We start from the raw sequence: 16843 nt of genomic DNA, 5'->3' as shown, positions 1-16843 counted from the left end.
TTTCCAAAAGTCACATTAGGAGCAAAGCTGTAATCAGTATGGTTTGAAAGGTTTGGTCTAAATAGCATTGCCTTCCCAATATTGATGGCTGGTGGATGTGTGGTTGGAGGAATGGGCATAGGGGGGTATGTGTGTGTGCATGAGTATGGTACCCACACCAATTTTCCCATTATGCTCCTTGGCAAAGAGCCAAGAGCTCTGTGGATTGTGACCTACATAGAGCATCATCGGTAGTGATCAGTGAAATGTAAGTAATCAGAAGGAATACAGCACAAACTTATTTACCCAGCCCTCAGCAGGGGCAGATTTAAGGCCCAATTTCTGTGTTCTTGCTAAGAAAGACCCCCAAGACAAAGAGGAGCAGAGCTGCAGAGGATTTTTGAGATCGCTGTCTAGTTTTCTTATGGTATGGATGAGGAAGCTCTCTGTTGATCTTTTCCACCTCCTGTAGGACATTTCCACTGGATGCCCCAGAGACATCTCTGACTCAACATGTCCAAACTAGGACTCATTCTTTCCTCCTCCAACTGCCCTCCTTCTAACTTCCCTGTTTCAGGGGAGGACACCATGATCTTCCAATTATCTGGTTTCAGAATCTTGTTATTCTTGACCATTCCCTCTAACTCACTGCCAGATGATTTTAGTAGCCTCTTACTTGGTCTCTTTTATCCAGCCTCTCTCACCATCCCTTCCCTCATTGCCCATATGATGTTCCAAAAGTTATCAGACTGACTTATTCTCATGCTCAAAGAGCTCCAATGATTCCCTAATGCAGACTTTTCTTTGGCATTTAAAGTGAGCCTTTGCCAATCATAGTGATGCAATGGATAAAGCTCTGGGCTTGCAATCAGGAAGATCCATCTCCTTGAATTCAAATCTTAATAACTGTGTAACCCCAGTTGCTCTTGTTTTCTTATCTGTAAAATGAGCTGGAGAAGGGAATGGCAAACCACTCCAGTGCCTTTGCCAAGAAAATCCCAAATGGGGATCACAGAGGGTTGCACATGACTGAATATGCTTGATAATCTGACTAGATTGTCTTTCTAGGATTATTCTTCATCCTCAAACATTCAACCTTGCATCCAAATTGGACTATTGGTCACTTTAATGATGTTTCATCTCATAAATCCTGTACCTTTTCACAGGCTCACCCCATGCCTAGTTGTTCTTATTTTAATTACAATAGCCAGCTTTAAAAAAAAAAGAAAGAAAGAAATGATTTCCAGTTTTCAAAACATTTTTTCTTATAACAACTCTATGAGAAAAGGTCCTGTCATACTTGATACAAGAGGAAACTGAGAAGCAGATTATGACCCTGGTTCCATGATCCTCCACAGTGGCTGCTACATGATAGTTTCTAGGATACCCCTTAGTGATGGTATGCCCACCTGAGCCCATCATGGTAGATTGACTCAATGGATCAGGCCATGAAACATTTCTTCAGTGACTAATCTATTCCAGACACACTGCTAAGTGCTGAAGACATAAAGTCAAAAAAGAAACAGTCTCTATTCTCCAAGACCTTTCATTTGATTACAAATGACAACAACTGCAAGATCAGGAGCTTGGAATATCTCAATGGACTTTCTGGATTTTTACTTTCCCAATAAATTCCAGGCCTTAATGGACTGAAAAAAATGAAATAGGTTTGCTGAACTTTCTCTAGATTGGGCCACCTGTTAAATGACAGTATAATCATTCTGAATGGCCTAATCAAATTTGAATGAACCTATTTAGAAGTTAGCACTCATGTCATTCTTGCCTGTAGCTAATTGTCTACTCTTGCAGAATGAAATAAAGACAACCTTGTTACAAGGTAGAACCCTCAGAAGTGTCTCAACGGATTTCAGGGAAGACTGTTTTCCATTGGATTTCCATCGAATTTTCTTATTCCATTTCATTGGTGTCGCTGGGAACCTGGCTCTTCAAAATAATTTTTTGTCTATCTTAATGCTAAAAAACTGGAAGCCGTGACTCTTAAGTCAAGCCCTCCAGCTATGGGCAGTTCCTGGGATATTATACCAGAGAACCTAAGGTAATAACTCTGTCTGTATGTAGAGTATAAATTGCCTGCTCTTTGAGATGTCAGTTACTAAGCATTTATTAAGCACCTGCTGAGTGCTAGACACTGTCCTTATCACTGGGGATGTAAAAGAAGGGCAAAAAGACACTTCTGCTCTCAGAATCTAAAGAAGGAGACATTGTGTAAAACAATTGTGTACAAACAAGCTATTGACAGAATAAATTGGGGCTTATCTCAGAGGAAAAGCACCTACATGATGGGATATCTGAGAGAGATGACCATTAGATCAACACATTAATAGATGATTTTAAAAGTGAGATACTTTGGCCAAAAATATTCATCATCTGGTGGCCTGCCTTCTGTTAAGGAGCCCCCTGAAACTTGTTGAGTATTGCCTTTGGATTCCAGCTGCCCAAGCCATCTTCCAGCATATATTGAAAGCTTTTGTAGCTTGCTAAAGACTGCCAGAGCTCCTAACATTGCCTTCAGGAATCAGGCTCACCTCCACACACAATGAAGCATCAGAATAGGGCATTCACCAAGGCTTTTATATTTTTGCAGTGTAACTATAGTCATTATATTGAGAACTTAAATTTAAAAAAAACTGATTTGTTTCTACCAGCATTTCTTTTATTCTATATATCTTACCAGTAATAATATATTGGTGAATTTTTTTTTTTACCAAGTTCCCACATTTGTGGCTTCGGTCGGATTTTTCCCATATGTAGAATGCACATCCTCCAGATCTTGAGTTCTTGGAATCTCTCCTCCAAGGTTCTACTGAAGTTTTGCTTCCATAAGAGAAGCTTATCTTGATTCCTCCTGGGTTATTGGTACCATTCTCACCAAGAAGTGACCATTAAAAAATATTTATGTGTGTTTCAGTTATTTCCCTCATATAGAATGTAAGCTCCTTGAGACCAGGGGTGGTGTGTGTGTGTGTGTGTGTGTGTGTGTGTGTACAAGCATGCACTCGCACCCGTGTATCCCTGGTACCCAGCATTTCATAGTATAAGAGTTAAATAAGTGTTGAATGAATAGATCATAATCCTAACTACCTAGGTCTTGAAAACACTGAAAGAAAAATCAATTCTTGACAAGAATTCATATCCACCCTTGTTTGTTTATTTTGTTTCCATGACATATTCATTCAATCACTCTTGCTCCTTCAGCTCTGCCGAATCTCTTATTTGTCACAAACTCTACATTTCCTATTGCAGTAAAGTGACTCGGCACCATTTATTATTCCTAGCACAAGTTTGGCAAATAAAAATGGATTCTAATCTCAGCTCAATTGTTGTTATTTAGTCATATTTCAGCCGTGTCTTCGTGATCCCATTTAGGGTTTTCTTGCCAAAGATACTGGACGAGTTTGCCATTTCCTTCTCCAGCTTATTTTACAGATGAGGAAACTGAGGTAAACAGGATTAAGGGGTCACCTAGATAGTAAGTGTCTGAGCCAGATTTGAACTCAGAAAGATGAGTTTTGCTGACTCCAATAGTCTTAGTAGTAATGTGGCTATTAGATTAAAAGACATGAGTTATGGAATCCATCCAGAAGACCCTGGGGAATTCTTTCTTTGCTGTTTCCACCAGGGAACGATAACCACTTCTTTAATGGGGCAGATATAGGCTATTCAGTGGGCCAATCACGCATTGAATTTTCTTTTGAGATCTCTTGGGATGGTCCCCACATCTGGATTGGAGTATTTCTTCACCTCTGCCTCTCTGAACAGACAGCTTCCCTAGAGTACAATGCAAGCACCTATCTCCTTACCCCTCTTCCTGCCTCTATTAATATTCTTTTTTTCTTGCAGTTACTTTAATATTACTTTGTCCATGTTCATTTCTCTGTGTAAATGCTATAACTGTAAATGGAATCTGTGTTGCTTTATTTAGAAAAAGATTAGTTTCCTTTTTTTGTTATTGGATGCCCAGTACCTGGCACATAATGGGCACTTAATTGTTTGTTTAATTTAATGAAATTAGGTTAGATATTCATCTTTTCTTTCGCTTTTCTCCGGTACTTCTCTGAGGCTGGGAATCATATTACCAAGTAAAATGGTAATGAAAAAGGACAAATAATGGAAATAAAGAAAAAAAAAACACTCCCAAAGTAAATGAAATACTCTATAAATAAGAAGGAAGCCTGGTCATTACCCATAATAATAATAATGAAAAAAAAGTAAAATGGCTTGTTCCATCTCAGGTACCACTTTACAAAACAGAGAAATTTTAGCCCATTAGCTGGTAATTATATGTAATGCATTTCAGAATTTCAGAGTTAAGATGGCAAACTTTGCTCTTCTTAAAACCCCCAGGACATCAGTTCACTCCTTAACATCTGACAAGGAGTGTGGAGATTTAGTTTGCGGATTTCTTAGTAGAAAAGAGAAGCTAATGCACATGGGATTCCAGGATAGACGTTTCTTTTCAAACACAGGTTTCTGCTCTCTTGAATGCTTAGTCCAATGTTTATTTACTCTGAAAGCAAGCCTACATTACTTTCATACCATTATTTTCTGAAGTGCATAATTGATAAGCTAATGAATTCAATAGTTATATGAACATTTCAGTGTCTATTAAACCAATTGGAGAGGCAGAATAGCTAGAGAGCTAGCCTTGGAGTCAAGAAGGCTTGTATGCACCTGGGATTCGTAATAACTGTGTGATCCTGGACAAGTCACTTCCTGAAGGCCTAAGTGACTTTCTAAAACAATTAAGTTGCAGACGAGATGCCATTATGTATCAGTAGAAAGCATTTCTTACTCCCATAAAATAACTGATTCAGAACAACAACAACAAAAAAGTTGTTGTGGAACATTTTGTTGGGGAAAGAATGTTGGATTTGCAGGCAGATAATCTGGGTCCAAAGTATAGGATCAGCTATTTACATATCTATGTGACTTGGGGTTACTTTTTTCTCCTTCGGGGGTCTCAGTTTCCCCATCTATTTAATTTAATTCCAGAGCTTTGTGTTCTGGACTCTGAGGTAGTTTGGTGAAGCCTGTGCACCCTTTAACAGAGCAACAGTTTATATAATTGAAGGCAGTGCTAAATTTCAGTTAGAAATTAGTAAAAAGAAACATACAATTCATTCATTGATTCATATTTGATTGATTTTTAAAAATCAATTTATATGTTTATTTTAACACGCATTGCTTTATCAATCATTTTGGGATAGAAAAATCAAAACAAAAAGGAAAAATCATGGGAGAGGAAAAAAAAAACAGAAAAAAGTAATATAGTAGCATGTGTTGATTTACATTCAATCTCCATAGTTCTTTTTCAGGATGCAGGTAACATTTTCTGTCCAAAGTCTATTGGGATCGCTTTGGACATTGATTGATTGATTGATTTTGCCATCCAGGTTGACAGATCTCCTGGAATCTTTTAATGGAGTCCTTGGGTGTGGTCTTATTGACCCAGTTTATGAATCCTTGGAATAGATGATCTCAAGTGGCATTTCCAAGTCAAAATCTATGATCCTGTGATCTCTGTAACCCTCTTCTCTTATGACTGAAATTGGCTTGGATTCAGAAAGACTCGGATTTGATTCTCACCTTAAATACTAGTGGTGTGACCTTAAGGAGCCCTACCTCATTTTCTCGAGTCTCAGTTTCCTAATCTGTAAAATGGGGATAAACCACCATCCCCACAGGTTAAATCAAAGAAGATGCTGGCTGCTTGGTTTGTTGGTTGTTGTCCTTTATTTTTGGAGGACCAAAATGACATCATTGTCTTGGGGACCAAAGTACAATGTTCCCAACTGTGGCTGATCAGACCATTATTAGTTCAGGATTCCTTGTGAACATTTGGAGTGGTGATCTCTCCAAGAATGTCCACTAAACATTGTAAATGTGAATATACTGGATAAACATGAACTTTTTCTGTCTTAGGTTTTCCTAAATTATGAATTATGAATATTTTAAAGGACTTTCCTTTTGATTTGTCTCTCTGTTTTCATTTATCCTCATTGTTACCTCTCTTTATTATATTTCTTCTATCCTTCAGAGCCTCCTCTCCATATCTCATCCTAAACCTCACCAGTACAACTCCCTACTAAATTAAAAGCCTATGAAATAAAAGCTCTAGAGAAAAACTACATCTCGAGCTCAGTGCTTCTGTATTTTGTTATGTGATAACTGTTGGATAGGCAGTTGCTTATTTTTAATTTCACCAACCTTTGCTATAATATAATAATAAAATATAAGAGCTTTGATCTGGGATATAGACTTTTTTGGAGGGCGAGTACTATTTCCCGTTACGCCTTTGCATCTTCAGCACCTAGAACAGTGCTTTGTACCCAGACTGGAAAGTTTGTTGACTTGAATTGCAGGGGAGAGAGGTTAATTCTGTCCTTCTCATCTTTTTCCTGGCAATATGCTTTGGAGTCTGAGCTTGGAATTGTGGTCATTTCTATCTCTATTTTGTTTCTGCTGTCAGCTCAGTATCATGTTGCTATTTACCAAAAACTTTTCTGAAGATCTGTTATCAGAGTAGGTCTTCTATCTAGAAATACCTATTCGGTACTCAGAAGATGAGATGCAAATACAACTAATCACTGATCTTATTATCAGGCTCTGTGAATAAAATCGTTACGGGATCCTTCTATTTGGAATTGGACGCTTAGATACATGGCAGAGATTAATTCTCACCTCCGGTGTTCGTAATGGTGTTTGTCCTAATTATAATCAGCGAGATGCTGGACGAGATGATACAATCATACTCTTTCCAACTGTTCTTTCCTTTGTGTATTTACAGAGCCTAATAAATTAGTGCAGTAATAGTTTGTTGAGCTCTACTGAGGTGAATAAAACATTTGGCAGAGTCTCGGTGATGGTCTTTAACTTTTGGAAAGTATTTAATGGGGGATAGGGACTGTTTAGTTGGCTGTTTTTTATGCTATGTGATGAGGTTTCATCAATTTAAAGATTCTCTGTAAAACATGATTTGACTGATATTTCTAAGATATCTTAATAAATATTATTGGTGCCTGGATGAAAGCAATGTATCAGTGACACTCAATTCTCCTGTGACTAACTCTTCATGCAACTGGGCTCCTGCTGTAATTGAAATGAGTGGGCCATGGAATACAATCTTTCATTCAGATGATACATAATTGTATTTTGCCGGATTAGGGTGGAAGTGAGGCTGGAGGGGAATATTACAGGAGATACCTCTCCTTTTCCTCCTTGTATTTTTATGATACTTTTTTCTCCTTACCTATTTATTTGGCTGCTCTCCAATCTTACTTTTTTAATGGTATGCCACAGATTACTGCTATGGATCCTGTATTCCTTTCTCCCATTCTTTCAAGGTAATCTCTTCTGCTCTCATTGATTTAATTATCATCCCTATGCAGGTGATTCAATCGTCTACATCTCTAACCATTTAGGACCTCAAACTACAAATGTCCAAAATGGAACAACTTTTAACAGCTTCCCCTTTTCTGTAAAAGGCACCATCATCCTGAAAGTTACCCAGGTTCCCTGCCTTATAGTCATCCTTTTCTATTCATTTTCTTTCATCCTACCATGGAAGCACAGGATAAGTAAAGGAGAGCTTAGAAAAAGAAGGAAACAATTGTTTCTGATGCTGTTTCCTTATAGGATTCTGTGTTTTCAGCCCAGGAGCTTTTTTGAAGAGTTGAAAGTAATGTCCTCTCCCTAAAATGGCAACTTGTATATTTTGTCAGGACCTATGATTTGCCACCATGTTTTCTTCTGCAATATTTACACAATGACATAACAGTAATGAGAATTAGCTTAATGTCTTTGCAAGAAGCATCTTTCCCCCCACATATATCTTTTTTGAACATAACTGTTGAAAGCTGATCATGCTGTTGAATGGAGCAGTTAATAACAAATGCATGACCAAGCCTTAGTGGAGAATTCCAAGAGTTTTACAAGCTTACAGTATACATGTATTATTATTAATCTTCTTTCTCTATCTTTCTCCATATGGCCATATAGGCCATATGCTATTGCTCCCCAGTAACCACACACATCACTGTGAAAAGTCTACTATATTCTTATCTTGATCATTTTAGCTGTGAAGCCAAAGATTAAACAAGGCCCATTTCTTCTGTGAAATCATTAAAAATATATATCATTATATTCCATCCCTCCCTCCCTCCCAGAATCACTCAACATGATGACCAATCATATCTAAATATTTTTATTACATTCCATACCCATTTCTCTTTTTGTTGTTCTTATTCAGTGTTTTTTTTTTTTCAACCATATCTGACCCTTCATGACTCCATTTGGCCTTTTCTTGGCAAAGATACTGGTGTGGTTTGCCCTTTCTTTCACCAGTTCATTTTGCAGGTGAGAAAACTTTGGCAAACAGGATTAAATGACTTGCTCAGAGTCATATAGTTCGGATGTATTTGAGGCCATATTTGAACTCATTTCTTCCTAACTCCAATCCCAGTTCTTTATCCAGTGAACCCCCTAGCTGGAGTCCACTTTCTTCTCTTTCTTTAGAGTAGAGAAAGGAGTGTTTTATCAAGTGCTCTGCACAACCAGTATTGATCATTATACTTCTTCTGGGTTCATCTTATGCCTTTTACTTGTATTTTCATTTCTAGATATGTCCTCTCATGTCCCCACAGTGGGCATTCTCTTATACCTTTTAATAAAGATAGTTTCCGGACTAACCAGCCCATTGCCTATTTCTTAATCTACAGAGCTTTCCTTTTCTTCTAAACCCTTATAGCTTGTTCTTAAGTTGGCTTGTTTTTAACTCAATCTCTTAAGATCTTAGATCCTATTATCTAAAGAATCTCAGATGTCATTAAGTCCCACACCCTCATTTTGTACATGAGTGCTGCTCCTCACACAACTAGGATCACTTCATCCAAAGTGGAATTTGAACCAAATATTTCTAATACTGTGTTCCATGCTCTAATCATGACACCAGAGGTGTCAAACTCACCCCTGCAATCTGTGTGCCAGTGGGACCAGATTAAAATATAAGTGGAAAATGTTTGACAAATGAGTGAAAAATGCAACCTAGCAGAGGTAATGTTAATTTCTTGTTTTCTAAGTCAGTATATGACCCTCAGGTTTCTATTGGAGTTTGACACACTAGGGTATCGTGCCAAGGGTTAGAAACTTAGAGACAAGTTAAATTTTCAAAGTTTGTAAACAAGTAGATAGATTTGATATATTTCCCAAAGAAATCAGAGTATGGTTTGGTTCCTAGGCTAACCTACTAAAGCACCCCTACTGACATCCTGTTTTCTCATGTTGGTTTAGAATAGATTCTTGGGTTTTGAAGACTATGCACAGAGTGTGGAAAGTCTAAGTCCCAGCCAAGAGGAAAAGAGTAGGTGGCCGTGGGTAGACATGATGTCTATTTGGGGAGAATTCAGTGCAACTCAACAAGGGTTTAGTAAGGACTTACTATGTACAAGAGAAGCAAAATGGTGGAATGGGTAGAGAGATGACCTAAAAATCAGTAAAATAAAAGTTCACATGTTACTTGTATGATACATACAGGCTCTTTGACTCTGGACAATGCTCTGGGTGGCCTTCTAAATCTATGCCATGTAGGGAAAGTTCAAGCTTTCTTTTGTAGAGGGAGTTTCTTGTAGAGAAGTTGCTCTTGTTAATGAAGTTTCAATTCCAGTCCATATTCCAGAGATACTTCTCTGGCCTATTGGATGGAGGCTGGGTCTGGACTCAGGAATGAATTCAAATCTAATCTTAGATACTTACTATTTGTGTGATCGCATGGCGTATCCCTCAATCTCTGCTACCCTCAGTTTTCTCATCTATAAACTAGGGACAATAATAACACCTGTTTTTTTTAAGTTGTCGTGAGGCTTATATGAGATAGTACTTGTAAAACTCTCAGCGCAGTGCCTGGCACAGAATAGACACCATATAAATGTCATTATTCCTACTAACTTAGTTGAGTCTCGAGTTAGTTTTGAGACTCAAAGAAAAATCAGTTCCTATCCCCAAAGATCTTACTTTCTTCTGGAGATATGTCACTTAAATTAATAAACACAGCATAATTTGAGGAAGGAGAGAGAATCAATGTGGAGAAATTGAGGCTCATGTTTCCCTCCCCCATGGATCACATGGTAAAGACCATTTTCCCCCCATCATACCATTCTGAAAGATGAACCACCAAGTCAGAGAGAATTCCTTCATCAGACTAAATTATCAATTCTTTAGGAAACTGTATATATTTGTAGTAGAAAAGGATTTGAAAACAGAACTTTACTAGTAATTTTTTTTAAAAAATAAGAAATTGTAAAGTCGAATAATTTTCTTCTGTGTTTGAATTTTGGTGGTTCAGGAAAAGTTTTGCTTTAGAAAGACAAATGGAGACTTTTGTGGAAATTTTCACAAGTATGTCTGGGTACTTTGCAAGGTTTTTGAGATGGATAGCCCTGCCTTCTTATTAGAGCCAATTCTATTTCAAGATATATAGTATTCCATTTCCTCAATTCAAGTATATCACTACTATGATTCTTAAACTAATCACCTGTGATTTGTGTCATTTGGGGCCTCATAAATGGAAGCACAATAGAGTAAGAGAAAGTGATAGAAGGAGTGAGAATTGAAAAAGTTGAATAGATGGATTCTAAAGTCCTTTTCAGCTCAAAAATTCAATAAGTCAGTGAGATTTTCATTAGATAGCTTGGTAAGAATTCTGGAGAGACGAAAGGAAAGCATGGGAATGAAGCGAAAGATATTCCTCTGGAGTTCAGGGTTCAGTTCAGCAACTTATTGACCTGACTGGTTAGAAAAGGGAATAGGTGAGGTCACAGGACCTTTGAGGACACTTAGGGATAGAGATATGAGGTCCTATGAAAGAAATGTTTGCATCTAGATAATGCTTTAAGGCTAGCAAGTGGTTTACATTTATTATTTCAGTCAATCCTTCCTGTGAAGTAAATGCTACTGGTATCAATCCCCTTTTTACAGATAAGGAAACTGAGGCAGAGAAAGATTAAGTGCCTTGCCCAGGGCCACATAGATAATAAGTATCTGAATTGGGATTCAAGTTTTTCCCAGCTCTGCAATCTGGAGCTGCAATTGTACAGTGTCTCCCATATACAGTTTATGCTGTACATTTATGACAAACTTCAATTTTCTCATCAGGAATAATTATGTGTATTCTACGAAGCTGTGGATGCTCAAATTCAATTCATATATTCTCTCTCTCTCTCTCTCTCTCTCTCTCTCTCTCTCTCTCTCCCCTTCTCTCCCTTTCTTCCTTCCTCCCTCCCTCCCTCCTTCCCTCTCTCCCTTTCTCTCTCCTCCCTCTCTTTCTCTCTCTTTTCTCATTTCTTTCATTCTCTTCTCCCATATCCTCATTCCACTTTATACCATCCCTCTTGTCTCTATGCTCTGCCCTTCTCTATCTGCCATTTTGTATCAAACTCCTTGCACCCTATTCATCACACATATATCTATAGATCCATGGATATTTCTATCATTGTAAGTATCTGATTTGGAGGATGAGGATCTGAGTTCAAATCCCACCACTGTCATTTATTACCTGTTTGAGCAGCTTTGATCCTGATTCTCCAATCAGAAAAACCCCAAGTTTTTTTCCTGGTTCTAAATTTGTGATCCTGTGAATAAGCGTTCTCCTTCAGGATCCTGCCTCAGCATCCTCCTAGCAGCATCCTCCCAGCAGCATCCAAACTCCTTCCAAAGACAACTCTATTGTCCTCCAGCACTCTCTGCCAACAGATGGCATGTGACTGCTCTCTTTTAGAAGCTCTGTCATCCTGGAGGTCTAGGAAAAGCCCCAGCCCCTCAGAGTGGGAACCGCTTTGTCTGCACATTCTCCCTCTGAGCATTTAAATGACTTCATTTCCCCCTCAACAAATAGCTTGCCAATCATAGCCCTTTCTGCATATGTGTATGTGCATTTGTGTGTGCATGTGTACATGTGCAAATGTGTGTAGGTGTATATTTCCTATGTCAAAGAACATGTGCTCTTAGGGAAATGTCGAACTCAGAGCAAACATGTTATTATAGTGAAAACATAAATTGAAATTATAATTTCTGATTTTGATTCAAACACTCAGTACATTAAAACATTATGTCAGGTCAGAGACTGATAAAAGAATCATAGGTTTAGATTTGAAGGGAACTGTAGGTATTGTTTTATCTAATCTCATTTTACAGATCAGGAAAGAAAGTCTCACAGATGTTAATTAATTTGTCCAAGGTCTCACAGGTAATAGAGTCAGAATGCTTCTAGTTCCTTTGTAAACCTTGAAGCTAAATGCTATAACCTATTACTGCTGCTACTTCTATTAATACTACCACAATTATTATTATTGCTCCTACTACTACTATTACTAGTACTATTACCATTGCTGCTACTACTACTGCTGCTGCTGCTGCTGCTGCTATTACTGCTATTATTACTACTATTCTTACTACTATTATTGCTATTAGTACTACTACTACTACTACTACTACTATTATTGCTATTAGTACTACTACTATTACTATTACTACTGCTACTACTATTACTGCTGCTACTACTACTACTACTATTACTGCTATTAGTACTCCTACTAGTACTACTAGTAGTAGTAATACTACTACTACTAATCTGCTCTTAATATTATTATTATCCAATTGATCCATAAGAGGATGGACAGGCACATACAAGTTTAAATCTTCATTACTGTGAAGAATACTGATAGTGATGAAATCATAACTTCATTTTTTAAAAGTTTTTAACCTTCTTACTCCCCTCTGGGCCAAAATTCAGATTTCACAGAAGAAAATTCTGGTGACTTCTAATAATAAATGTAAGATGAGGAAGGCAAGAATTTTTCTGTAGTCCATCCATTAGAGAGGTCTCTGAGAGTCTCTCGGGTCAGTGGTCATTTTCTTATTCATAAACACCAATGACATTAATGGAAATTGTTCCCATGTGTCAGAATTTTTTTTAAATTGTTTTTTTTTTTTAGTTTGTCCTTGCTCAATAACAGCCTGTAGATAGATGACTGAGAAAAACAAGTTGATATAAGTAGGTAATTGGAGTTGAAGGAAATTTGATTAAGTAGGAGACCTTTGAATATACCTATTCTTTATGGATCAACCTGATGCAGGTTCCTATCTTTAAAGGAAAACTTTTTTTTTAAAGCCCAATGACAACAAAAATAATGCTAAATCTCTAAAGCTTTTCCATGTCTTATCTCTGTGATAGTTAGCTCTGGGAGGTAGTTTCTCTCAGTATTTTTACAGTCCATTTAAAGATGGAGAGCTGAAGCTATAAGGATAAGAGGTGGTGTTTGAGACAGTTGTTCCCAGCGTCAAGCCTGGTACCTTCTCTATTGTGATACTCTTCCTCTTTTTCTCTGAACTGCTATTTCTTATTAATACTATTTAATTTATCAGAAAACTCATTGCAACTCTAGTTTATAAGGATAAAAAGAATCCAGGCTTCGTGTGTCAGAAAATTGGGGGCGCCATTCTTGGTCAAAGACAAATCCCATCAACAAAAGAAGTGATAGAATGGGTATCTTTGAAATAAACAGTGTTAAAGGTGAATTTTCTCACAATGGGTATGGTCGATATGCAGTGCTTTGGAATCTGAGAGACACTTGAAAGTCATCTCCTCCTTCCTTATTATACTAATAAGGAAACTGAGGCTCAGAAGGTCACAAAGTTAGTAGGCATCTGAGCTAGGATTTCAGCCCTCCCATGATTCCAGAGCCAAAATCTAGAGATGTAATTACTGATAATTGGGTGTATCACACAATGTGTTTGGAATAATGTTCATTTTAATATAAAGTTCCTATTAAAACTTACTCCTACTGGTTTTCATAGTAATCTTTCTCACATAATCTGGAGCAGGAGATAAAACTGTGAATAGAGACCCAGCCCTGGAATCAGCTAGCCCTGAGCTCAAGTTGGACCTGTGACCAACCCTTCTTGCTCGGTGACACTGAGCAAGTCACATTTTTCTAAATATTTAGGTTCCAGAGGTCTTCCATGTCTGAAGTTTTTGAAATCAAAGAGGTCTCAGCCATCATCTAATCAAACTATCTCATCCTACAGAGAATGAAACTGAGGTTTAGTGAGAATAAGTAATGGTTCCAAGGTCACACACAGAGAATAAACATCTGAGGTTGTATTTGCACCCCCTAAGTTTAGTGCTGGTGTTCTTTGAAGTTTATCATGAGTCCCCTTATCAGAGGGGATGGAGTTGGAGATTGGAGTAGGGTTTTTCGTTTGTTTGTTTTTGTTTTTTCCATTAGTGGTTCCCCACCTTGATGAAAGCATTGATCTTGCTCCCTGGCAAAAACAAACAAACAAACAAAAAAAAAAAACCTCAATCAACCATCTCAAGCCTAAATTTTAAAATCAAACAGAGATATTCTCCAGCCTCATTTTGTTGCCATACAGGATCTAGCCAATCCTTGAGGAACAAGAAGATTCAGAGGCCAGTATTTTTATACTCTTATAAGAATTTTTCCCCCCCAAAGGTGTCACATATGCATACACATACATATGTAAGTTTCACATATACATCATGTGTGTACATATACATATGTGTGCATTTGAGAAAGAGAAGAAAGGAGAGAGGAGAAAAAAGAGAAAGAGAGAAAGGGGGGAAGGGGGAGGGAGAGGGAAGAAAGTAGGAAGGAGGAGGAAGAAGAAGAAGAAGTGGAAGAGGAAGGAAAAAAGGAAGAAAGGAAGGAAGGAAGGAAGGAAGAAAGGAAGGAAGGAAGGAAGAAGGAAGGAAGGAAGGAAGAAGGAAGGAAGGAAGGAAGAAGGAAGGAAGGAAGAAGGAAGGAAGGAAGGAAGGAAGAAGGAAGGAAGGAAGGAAGGAAGAAGGAAGGAAGGAAGGAAGGAAGGAAGGAAGGAAGGAAGGAAGGAAGGAAGGAAGGAAGGAAGGAAGGAAGGAAGGAAGGAAGACAGAGGGGGGGGGGAGAGACAGAGAGAAGGAGAGAGGGAAGGAAGAGAAAAAGAGGGCAGCTAGATGGTACAGTGGATAGAGTGCTAAACCTTAAGTTAGGAAGACTCATCTTCCTAAATTCAAATCTGGCAATCAAATCTACTTACTATGCAACTAGGCACGTTACTTCATCCAATTTGCCTGAGTTCCTCATCTGTCAAATGAGTTGGAGAAGGAAATGGCAAACTGTTCTAGTATCTCTGCAACTAAAACCCTGTAACTGGGTCAGGAAAAACCAGATAAATGAAATAACTTAACAACAGCAACTATTTGTATATATGCGTATATATACACACATGTATATATAGCTCACATACACACATAAATAAGTCTAAGCAAATATTTGGAAGCATTAATAATTGTTTTTTCCTCTTTACCTCTAAAAGCTGCCTAATTTGGCTTAACACTCACAGTGAAAAATAATAATTAATGTGACTCATCCATCTTGAAACTGTAATGTCTAACACAAAATGAGCCATCACTGTGGCAGGAAAAACGTACTTGATCATGTTGGAAGATAATTTCCCATTGAAGAATAGAATGATCAGAACAAGGGTGATACCAGTTAATCAGCTGGGCTGAGAGCATTTCCCACGCATTCGTGATCTATATTTTTTTAATTATGACTTATTAGCTTCAGTGATAATTGACAAGCATCAGATAAGATAATGATCATCCCTGAGCATCTACCAGGCTGGAATTCAGGTCTCTGCCACTCTGTGGATATCATTGAGCGTGAGAGAAGTGACTTATGAACGTTAGGCAAGCCCCCAGAGGGATTCCAACTTGGTCATCTATCTGAACATTGCTGCATATTAAAAAAAGAAAAAAGATTTTCTTGCTGGGGATATTGTTAAGTCAGTAGAAATAACTCTTGCCCATCAGTGGCTCCCTGTTGCCACGAGGATAAAATACAATTTTTGAGTCTTTTACTATCAGACTTTTATGTGCCTCCAAGGTATTACTAGCCAGATTAGTCTAGGATCTCTGACATCTTATTTCTCACCTTCACGCCTTCAGAACAAACTGAAATTGAAGTGAAATGATGTTATTCATGGAGATGGTACCTTTTTATGGAAGTACTCACATCCACATCTCTGTAAGGAGACCCTAAACCATAGAAAACCACAATTCTCTCGACAAAGCAAAGATCCAAAGGTTTCATCCTGAGTGTGTAGAACCAAAAAAGAAAGGAAAGCTGAGAGGAAGCCGAAACAAAATGTGTTCATTGGTTGATTGTGATTTCATCCTAGGAGGAGAAAAGGGATTTTTGCTTCTGATTCACTTGCTATATTAAGACACAGTTCATGAAGCGAAAGGACGGTAGGACATGTTTGATTGATAACAGAAAGGAAAGCTAGAAAATAATAAAAATAGCCAGACATCAAGCTGGCTCATTATGTGTCTGAATGTTAACTGTAATTTTCAGAAATGTGGCATTTTAAAAAAGCAATAAGGCAATGTTTTAGTGAAGTAGGCTTTTATGAAGAATGCTTTTGGAATTATCTGCTGGAAACCAACAGAATATGTTCACTTATTATATCGGAGACTATCATAAGAATTTAATATTTTTCTTTTGTTCTGACCTGTGATCATATCTGCACATGAAACATAAGCTGGACAGTCCTTTCACACAGCTCAACTGCTCTTCTGTGACTCAGGTTATTAAAGAGGTAGGTTAGAGCCCCAAAGAGCTAAGCCAGGGGCCTACGCTCATATAGCTAGTACCTCAATTATCATGATTACCAGGCCCTTGCTCTTTGCATTAATAACCAGGGTACCTTTAAAATGTAAGGTATCTAAATGTACATTTATTAAAATTGTCTTAAAAGGTGTTGTCTTCCCATCTTCACCAATTCCCCT

At 37.8% G+C, this 16843-nt stretch overlaps 1 protein-coding gene across 14 annotated transcripts in view; it reads left to right on the top strand.

Moving 5' to 3' along the window:
- MAGI1 (membrane associated guanylate kinase, WW and PDZ domain containing 1) overlaps nucleotides 1-16843 on the top strand; it is a 702436-nt gene that overhangs the window by 515354 nt on the left and 170239 nt on the right. The window lies entirely within an intron of this gene.

The sequence above is a fragment of the Antechinus flavipes genome, chromosome 1 (genome assembly GCF_016432865.1).
Source record: "Antechinus flavipes isolate AdamAnt ecotype Samford, QLD, Australia chromosome 1, AdamAnt_v2, whole genome shotgun sequence".
Classification (NCBI taxonomy): Eukaryota; Metazoa; Chordata; class Mammalia; order Dasyuromorphia; family Dasyuridae; genus Antechinus; species Antechinus flavipes.
This window is presented reverse-complemented; position numbering and strand designations above follow the sequence as displayed.